This window comes from Brassica oleracea, unplaced genomic scaffold (assembly GCF_000695525.1).
Source record: "Brassica oleracea var. oleracea cultivar TO1000 unplaced genomic scaffold, BOL UnpScaffold00692, whole genome shotgun sequence".
NCBI lineage: Eukaryota > Viridiplantae > Streptophyta > Magnoliopsida > Brassicales > Brassicaceae > Brassica > Brassica oleracea.
The window spans coordinates 36,488-46,969 of NW_013617439.1; the positions used below are offsets into that span (position 1 = coordinate 36,488).

The 10,482-nt window shown below is 40.9% G+C and overlaps 1 pseudogene; it reads left to right on the forward strand.

The window, feature by feature from the left end:
* Positions 1 to 1,837: 1,837 nt before the first annotated feature.
* Positions 1,838 to 10,482, forward strand: part of LOC106319924 — a 26,104-nt pseudogene continuing 17,459 nt past the window's right edge.

The window sequence follows — 10,482 nt, forward strand, 5'->3', positions numbered from 1 at the left end:
ATGAATTCTCCTCCTTGATCAGATCTCATGGACTTGATCTTAAGACCACTTTCCTTCTCAACATGGGCTTTGAACTTTTTGAAATTTTCAAACACTTCTGATTTTTCTTTCAAAAAGTAAATCCATGTTTTTCTTGAAAAGTCATCGATAAATAGAAGGAAGTAGTTGCTCTTACCAAGTCAACTTGGTTTAATTGGGCCACATACATTTGTATGTATAAGTTCTAGTGGCTTTTTTCCTCTTGTCTCTGACTCCTTTGGAAAACTCATCTTGAATTGCTTTCCAGGTAAGCAACCTCCACACACTTGATTTGAATGGTTGATGCAAGGTAACCCTTTCATCATTTCTTTCTTGGAAATTAGCTCTTAGCCTCCAAAGTTGAGATGCCCAAATCGAAGATGCCAAAGCCAAGACTCCTCCTTGTAGCACATTTTGAGACATCGTGCAATGTCATTTTGAATGTTTAGGACAAACATTTTATTGCTTGACATTGGCACCTTTGTGATGAGATTATTTGCATTATCTCTTAAAGAAAGACTATTATCATTTAGTCGAATGTCATAACTTTTTTCTAAGAGTTGTCCTAGGTTCAAGATGTTGGTCTTCATGCTTGGAATATAGTAAACGTTAGAAATGAATTGATGATCTCCATTCTTCAAGCGGATGAGAGTTATTCATTTACCTTTCACATCTATCTTCGATTCATCTCCCAAAGCCACATTAGTTTTCACTGATTCATCGAGCTCCACGAAAATGCTTTTATTCCCACACATGTGGTTGCTTGCACCACAACCTCATTTGGTTCATCCTTCTTGTAAGCCATCAATAGCATATCTTCTTCTTTACTCCTTTCTTCAACATAGTTGGACGTCTCTTCAACTCTATTGGTGTTTGGAGTTTTGCATTCAGAAGCATAATGTATAAACTTTCCGCAACTATAGCATTTGATGCTTGATTTATCGTACCTTGATTTTGGATTTACTCTTCCACAACCTCTTGATGAATTCTATCCTTTTTTGTTGAATTTTTCTTCATATGGTATCCAACCTCGTCCATTTACACCACGACTTCGTCCTCGGAAATGACCGCCACCACGTCTTGGATTGCTTCGGCCACTTTCTTCCTTGTGATCAATTCTCATCTTGAGAACTTGCTCAACAATATCTTCTTTCTTCTTCTTCTTTTCTTCATAAGCTTGTAGTGATCCAAGAAGTTGTTTCATCGTCATAGTCTCCAAGTCTTTTGTTTCTTCAATCACCGTAACAATGTGCTCGAATTTCGAATCGAATGATATAAGAACTTTCCCCATGATTCTCACCTCATCTAACTTCTCACCATTTCTCTTGAGGTTATTAGTAACCGTCAAAACTCTTGAGTAGTAATCTGAGATGAGTTATCCTTGCTTCATTGGTAATGCTTCAAATTTTCCTCTTAGAGTTTGAAGTCACACTTTCTTAACTTGTTCTGCTCCCTTGTAAGCGGTCTGAAGCTTCTCCCATACTTCTTTGGACGTCTTTGCTCCAGCAACCTTCTCAAATGTATCTTTATCTCCTTGATAGATTAGACAGAGAGCCTTCTTGTCTCTCTTCCTTGAATCTTTCAAACCATCCTTTTGTGTTTGAGATAAACCACCATCATTCTCCGGTTCAACGAAGCCTTTCTCGACTATGTCTCACACATCATGTGTTCCTAGGATAGCCATCATCCTCAGACTCCAATTGTCATAGTTGCTCTTTGTGAGCAATTGAATTCGGAAGGGAACACCACTATTTGCCATCTTCACAAGGAACTGGTAGTTCTGATACCACTTTGTTGGAAATGACAAAACTTTGTTAAAATGGGGAAAGTGTTTGAAGTGTTTGAAGAGAAAGTGTTTTGTGTGAAGAAGAAAACTTTTTATAACTTAGAAAATGATTTCTTATTATTTCGATAATTTTTACAAACTTGAATTATTTCTTGATGATCCAGAATGAGAAGAGAGTTGAGGTATTTATAGCTTCTATAGTATAAAATTTCTCAAATATTTTAATCCTAAATCTAGACAATTCTAACATAATATCTAAATTATTTTATCCTAATTATCTAGATTTTTCTATGAAAATATGATTAGTAGGTTATTAGCCTAATAACGTGACCCACCTCACAGGCCACTCTCACTTCGTCGCAGACGTTGTTCTCTCCTCTGACGGACACTTCGCGCTCTCCGAAAGCTGAGACGGTGAGCTTCGTCTCTGGGACCTCGCCGCGGAAGTCTCCACTCGACGTTTCGTGGGACGAAAGACGTTCTCTCCGTGGAATTCTCAACTGATAACCGTCAGATCGTGTCTGCTTCTCGTGACGGTACGATCAAGCTGTGGAACACGCTTGGAGAGTGTAAGTACACGATCTCCGACCAAGGTGAGGGACATAAGGATTGGATGTTGTGTTAGGTTTAGTCCTAACAAGCTTGTTCCGACCATTGTGTCTGCTTCTTGGGATCAAACCGTGAAGGTATGGAATCTTGAGAATTGTAAGATTAGGAACACTCTTGCTGGGCATTCTGGTTACCTGAACACTGTGGCTTTGTCGCCTGATGGTTCTATGTGTGCTTGTGGTGGGAAAGATGGTGCGGTCTTGCTTTGGGATATGGCTGAAGGGAAGACGCTTTGCTCTCTTGAGGCTGGCTCGATTATTCACTCTTTATGATATAGTCCCAAATCCCAATAGGTATTGGTTGTGTGCTGATGAGATACAATTTGAGCGAGAAGATGACGTGGCCATTTCCACGAAGATTTATTAATCGATTGTTAAAAGTTTTAGTTTCTATATTGCTTTATTTAGTTAGTGGGATTATGCTTATGTGTGTTACTTGCCCACGTACATAGTTAGTTTATTTAGGTTGGTTTTGTATTTAAGCATGAGTTGAAAGTGAAATGAGGATATGAAAAAAGAGAAAATTGACGTAACTTGTTTCTTAAGTCTTTGGGTTCCTTCATTTGGTATCAGAGCAAACTCTCTTAACTTTGAGGAGAGGCCTTAATTGGCATCAAAGCACATTTTTGTTTTTGATCCGGACCACTTTGTGGTATCAAAAACTTCTATCTCTGTTTTTCTATTTTTCAAAAAAATAAAAATATATGGGAAGCAATCAAGAGTTCATTGAAGATATAAAGATCACACTCCTCCGCCAAATGCACGATGAGTTCCAATAGATGAAGGTTTCTATGACTGAAAGTTTTAGGAGTCTTGAGGCTACCATAAATCATATGGTGGAGACAGTGAGAAAGATGAAGGCTGGTCAGAGGCGGACGTATGTTAGTCAATGGGGTGTCAGGTGACACACCTTTTAGTTTTTAAAAATTTAATATATATGCACATTCTGTAATATTGAACGATTGAACTATGTTTAATATAGTTTTGACAAGTTTAATATATAGTCGAGGCATACAAAGCATGGTTCCGAATTGAGTGCTTCTTTGGGCATTCAGAAAAAGAAATTTGATATTCTTCTTCGAGGATCTCCACAAAAGAGATCATATTCGTCTCTTGCAGCTCGTGCGCATGGTGGAGCTGGAGGCTCAAGACGTCACCACCATAGCTCGAAGAAACAAAAACCGGCTCATCTAAGAGTGATGGTTCGATGGGATCCAAAAACCCATCCCCCCTTGATCAATGAGGACGCTCAGTTGGAACTGTTGAGGGATTGGAAACGACCTCACAGTTCGACGCCTTACAGAGATGTGTCAGAAACATCGCCCAGGACTTGTGTTTTTTTCTGAGATGAAGAATAGGAGGCTGCTGTTGCAAAACATTCAGGCCGACTTAGGATTTGATCATTTGTTTACCGTTGAGCCACTTGGTCTCAGCGGAGGTTTAGCTCTTTTAGTTATGGATGAATTTCAAGTTAATGTTTTATTTTCGAATAACAGAATGATTGACATTGAGGCAGTTATTGATGGAATAAAAGTTTTGTATGACGTTTGTTTATGAAGACCCTGTCTTAGAACATAGAGATCAGGTTTGGGAACGTCTTACGCGCTTCTCAACAACACAAAATGGACCTTGGTTCATCATAGGAGATTTTAATGGAGATCACATGTCATAATGAGAAAGAAGGAGGGAGACAATGCCCTAATAGTTCATTCCTTCCCTTTAAGCAGATGCTTAATGACTGTGGGATGCTAGAGTTTCCTTTCACAGGGGACATGCTCTCTTGGGTAGGGAAGAGAGAAGGAGGAACAACTGTTCGATGGCGCTTAGACAGAGCGGTAAAAAATGCGGATTGGCATGAGAAGTTTCCCCACTCGTCTGTGAAGTATATGAGGTTATGTGGATCAGACCATCGTACGATTCTTGCAGACATACTCACAAAGCCAACGAGAAGATCAAAAAAATTCAAATTTGACAGAAGATGGCTAGACAATGAGGAACTAAGGCAAGTCATTCTGGAGAGGTGGAAATCTCCGGACCTTCCCCCCAATGCGACTATAATGGAACATATCTCCAGCTGCTGAAAAGCCTTGAGTGAGTGGAAGAAACAACACAATATTAACTCGGCGAAGTTAGTGGAGGAGCTCAAGGAGAAAGTCGAGGGTTTATACGCAGACGATAATGCGACGACTGAGGAAATTGCAGCAGGGCTGAAGGAACTCTCTGATGCTCTTAAAGCAGAAGAAATGTTCTGGAAACAGAAGAGTAGAGTTTTTTGGCTTAGAGAGGGAGATAAAAATACAAAAAATTTCCATGCCTTAACAAAGCAAAGGAGAGCAAGGAACAAAATCACGCAGCTACTAGACGCAAATGGTAATTTAGTTGAGGACGAGGAAGGTCTTGTAGCCATTGCTACTAGCTATTTTCGGCAATTTTTTGAGTCTTCTATTCCAGAAGACATTGAAGAGGCACTATCTGAAGTTCCTACGATGATGACGGGATCAGTGAATGAAAGCCTCACAGCTCCTGTTTCTGAATGGGAAGTCAAATTAGCTCTTTTTGCCATGCATCCAGACAAGGCAGCGGGACCAGATGGGATCACTGCCCTTTTTTACCAGAAGTTTTGGGATATAGTCAAGGAGGATTTAACTCTTATGGTTAATAATTTCCTCTTTGATGGGACTATGGTCAATGGTCTGAATGATACAAATATATGTCTTATCCCAAAGACAAATAAGCCTAATGATATGGCTCAATTTAGACCCATAAGCTTATGCAATGTCAGCTACAAGATCGTCTCTAAGGTCTTATGCCAGAGACTAAAGAAAGTCTTGCAAGGATTGATATCAGAAATCCAGTCAGCCTTTGTTGCTGGAAGACAGATTTCGGATAATATCATGATTGCTCAAGAAATGTTTCATGTCCTGCGAACTAAACCGAGTGGACGTAATAAAAGGATGGCCATCAAGACTGATATGAGTAAAGCATATGATATAATGGAATTGGTCGTTTATTGAAGCTATGATGCGAAATATGGGTTTCTCCAAAACATGGATCACCTGGATCATGAGGTGCATTACGTCGGTAAAATATAAAGTTCTTATGAATGGGCAGCCAAGATAAAATATTGTTCCAGGTAGAGGCCTGCGTCAAGGAGATCCTTTTTCTCCTTTCATTTTTATTCCGTGCACGGAAGCGCTCGTTAGCCTTCTCAATCATGCAGAGAACCAAGGAAAGATAATAGGGATGCGTGTCACACGCGCATGTCCCTCGGTATCCCACCTTCTCTTTGCCGATGATAGCTTTTTCTCCTGTAAGGCGGAGCCCCGTGAATGTGAAGAAGTAATAAAAGTAGTCATGACATATGGTAAAGCATCTGGCCAATGTATTAACTTTGACAAATCTTCCTTACTCTTTGGTAAGAGGATCAATGCGAATACCAGGCAAGAGATTAAAGATGTACTTGGAATACATAATGATGGTGGGATGGGAAAGTACTTGGGAATCCCAGAGGATATCAGTGGCTCAAAATGCAAACTCTTTGCATTTCTAAAGGATAACCTGATGCATAGAGTTAATGGATGGACAAGTAGATGGCTTTCAAAACGGGGGAAGGAGTTAATGATCAAGTCTATTTTACTCGCTCTTCTGACATACGTTATGTCAACGTTTCTGCTCCCATTGGAGATTTGCGAAAACCTCGCAAGTGCCATTGCACAATTTTGGTGGAGTTCGAATCCGCCAAACAGAGGAATACACTGGGCGAAATGGGAAAAGGTTTGTCTACCAAAAGAAGAGGGAGGGATTGGCTTCCGCTTAATCCATGAGTTTAATCTAGCACTATTGGCAAAGCAATTATGGAGATTGGTTTAGTACCCTGATTCACTGGTTGCCCGAGTCTTGGGGCCAGATATTATAGAATGACCTCGCCTTTAGGTGCAATCTCTTCAAGTAGTCCATCATATGTGTGGACAAGCATTTACGCCGCAAGAAAGCTTTTGCTTCTGGGGATCAAACAGAAGATTCATTCTGGTTATGAAGTCAAGGTGTGGGAGGATCTGTGGATTCCAACGACACCTGCTAGACCAGCTACACCTGTAGCACCTGTGAGGCATCCAAATATGAGAGTTAGTGACCTCATTAACCAGGAATCGAAGGAATAGGACGTAGGGCTACTAGAGGATTATGTCCACCCCGATGACATACCTCTCATACGCAGTATGGCCATAAGCTCTACTCATCGCCGTGAGACTTTCTGCTGGAGCTACACGAGGAATGGCCAATACACAGTTAAATCTGGATACTGGGTTGCTCAAAATCTATTGAAGCCAGAAGAAGAAAAGGAAATACTGGAACCGAGAATCACTAAACTTCAAGCCTTTGCTTGGAAGTTGAAAGCGCCAAGGAAGATGTGCCATCTTATATGGCAATTGATAACGGTTCAGGTGGCAGTAACGAGGAACCTAGTAAGGCGGAATATGAGGTGCGATAATTATTGCCCAAGGTGTGGAGAAATAGAAGAATCTGTAACTCATGCAATATTTGAATGCCGTTCAGCTCTCCAAGTATGGTCCTTATCAGCAACTCCTACAAGCTCAGGTATATTTCCAGTGTCAAGCGTCTACACAAACATGGACTATCTATTCTGGAGGAAGAATGATATCTTAGAACCATACCAAGACATGGATCCTTATCCCTGGATAATATGGTATATTTGGAAGGCTCGTAATGATAAGCTTTTCAGGGGAATAGACAGAGAGCCTTTGGAACTAGTTCGATACGCAGAAAGTGAATGTCAAGCCTGGTTTAATGCAAATGAGATGATACCACCGGTAGTACAGGCCAAATAATGAGGAAATCCAAGTCTTAAGCTTGGGTAATATTTGTCTGCTAGATGGATCCTGGACAGCTTCTGATCGCTTTAGTGGATGTGGATGGGTTTGGATGGATAGCGGGGAGAGCATATAACTTATGGGAACACATAATTTTACTCGGTGTGAATCAACATTGCATTCAGAGGTAGAAGAACTGCGATGGGCGATGGAGAATATGCTTCAACATTCACCATGCTAGAGCTTTGGGACTGACTGCAAGGAACTGATTGCAATGATAAAGGAGCCACATGAGTGGCCAAGCTTCGCGACAGAGTTGGAGAAGATAGAGACGCTTCAGATTTGTTTCCCGGAATTCAAAATCACCCATGTGTCACGAGTGCGCAACCAGATTTTTGATTTTTTAGCTAAGACTGCTAGGACCTTTCGCAGGGAGTTACTTTTCATTGGTTGTTCTATTCTGGTCTGGTTACCCAGACCACCTCAAGCTTGACTAATAGAATGACCGTTCGACGTAAAAAAAAAAAATCTCTAACCCACTAACTCTCTTAGTATTAATTACAGAAAATTCTACTACAAGCCCAGTAACTAACCCACATATATTACAATTATATTTAACTAATAAATACTTTAAACTTTAAAGCCCAAATTAATTTAGGTTAGAAAAATGTACCTTTTACAGTTTTACTCTTGTTATCGAAAACGTTTGTTATCTTCTTTAAGAAAATATCAAGCAAACCAGACTAACAATCGCCATCAAAACAGGCAAGCCCCTTTTGATCTTTTAAAAAAACTAATTTGCTTTTAGTGATCTAGTTATCTAATTAATTTATTTTAGTGATCTATTTGATTTTGCCGGTAGCCACTGCAACTGGTGAGAGAAGTTTTTCATCCATAAAAATCGTGAAGACAAATCGACGAAATCGGATTGTAGATCAGTTTTTGAATGATTGTTTAATTTGTTTTATCGAAAAAATGTATTTGAAAAAATTACGAATGTGACTGTGATGAAAATATTTCAGGATATGATGAAAAAATTTCAGTCTGGCTGGTGATGGTGGAGCCAGTGATGGTACTGCATCACGTTCGTCACAAACGGTTTTGTCTTACCTGATTCTATCACTCGTTCAATCAAAGACATCACCACCGGAACAAAGACGGGCCTCATACTAAGTGGAATTGGACCAGCTATATATATTAGACTTTATTCTGTATAATATCCGATGTGGGACTTGGATTGCCTTTTTATTTATTCTGACAATCCTCCCCTCAAACCAAGGACCACAGAACCTTGGCTCTGATACCAATCTGTTGTGACGGACCAGATGCACTCCTGGGCCAGATGCTCTACTAGAGACAGACCAAATGCCCGTGCTGGAGGCCAGACGCTCAACTAGAGCAGATGTCCGTCACCAGATGTACAATCCCTCGCTTAGTATATAAATCCACTTGCAAGTCATAACTTTTCTCCCAGGTGGTAGTGTGACCAGATCCCATGTGTGATTCTTTTCATGAGATTCCATCTCATCTCCCACTGAAGCAAACCATTTCTCAGATGCATAACTTGAAATGGCTTCTCTGTAAGTAGACGGCTCGTAAGTGTCCACTTCCTCTGCAACCTGTAGTGCATAACCCACCATGTCTTCAAACCGATATCTCTCTGGTGGCCTAACATCAACTCTCCTTGGTCTGTCTTTAGCAATACTGCGTTTTTCAGACCCAATACGTTGATTTCCAGAATTGAAAGATTTAGGCTGCTCATCAGACATCGATCGCTCGCTCTCTTCCTGAGGATCGATTGATCTCGTGTTGTTGGACATCGATCGGAGATCTCTGCCATCGCCCAATCCTGTGTCTGGCGTAGATCGATCGCTCCCTGACACTAGATCAGTTGATCCTGGGTAGTCTGACTGCACTTCCTGCAGCTCCACCTGCTTGTCAATATCCTCCTGCTCTGCTTCTGAAATGGACTCAGCTGAAACTTTGAACATAGATTTCTCATCAAACACAACGTTCCTGCTCATAACAACTCGTTTCTCAGATGGAGACCAAACTCTGTATCCCTTTACACCATCTCCATAGCCCATAAACACTCCCTTCTTCGCTCTTGGTTCCAGCTTTCCTTCATTAACATGATAGTAAACCTTGCAACCAAAGACTCTCAGAATAGAATAATCAGCAGATCTGCCTGACCAGACCTCATTAGGTATTCGACACTTGATCCCTGTATGCGGTCCAAGATTGATCAAATAACAAGCCGTGTTCACTGCCTCAGCCCAAAAACCTCTTCTCTAAACCAGCATTAGAAAACCTCGCTCTCTCCAGCAATGTCTGGTTCATTCTCTCTGTTACATCATTCTTCTGTGGTGTATACCTGATTGTATGATGCCTAGCAATCCCTGTATCCTTACAAAACTGATTGAACTCTGTTGAACAGAATTCCAGACCATTATCAGTACAAAGCCTCTTAATCTTCTTCTCAGTTTGATTCTCCACCAGTATCTTCCACTCCTTGAAACTGTTGAAAGCTTCACTTTTGTGCTTCATGAATGTTATCCAAGTTTTCCTCGAATAGTCATCAATCATGGACACAAAATACATGTGACCCTTCAGCGACTCCACCTTGGAGGGACCCCAACAATCTGAATGGATGTAATCCAGCGTGCCTTTTGTTTTATGAGCAACCTTAGGAAACTTATTTCTGTGCAGCTTCCCAAACACACAATGCTCACAGAACTCAAGGCTCTTGGTCTTATGACCACAGAGAAGATCATGCTTCGACAGAATCTGCATCCCACGCTCGCCCATATGTCCAAGCCTCATATGCCACAACTTGTCCATATCTTCCTTGCGAACCTCTGGAGATGCAACATTTGCTGAACTTGAAACCGTAGAACCTTCCAGCAAATACAAAGTACCATGAATGAAACCTCTGAGAATCACATCTGAACCCCTGTAGACACTCAGAACTCCATCCTCACCTGAATACTTGAAACCTTTGCTATCCAAAAGACTAACTGAGATCAAGTTCTTGGACATAGATGGAACATGTCTAACTCCAGTCAACGTGCAGACTCTATCATGATGTGTCCTGAGCTTAATAGAACCGATTCCTGTAGTATCGCAAGCAAAGTCATTCGCCATCTTGATCTTGCCATCAGTCACTGCCTCATACTCTGAGAACCATTCTCTCCTTGGACACATATGATAAGATGCGCCTGTGTCCAGGACCCACACATCT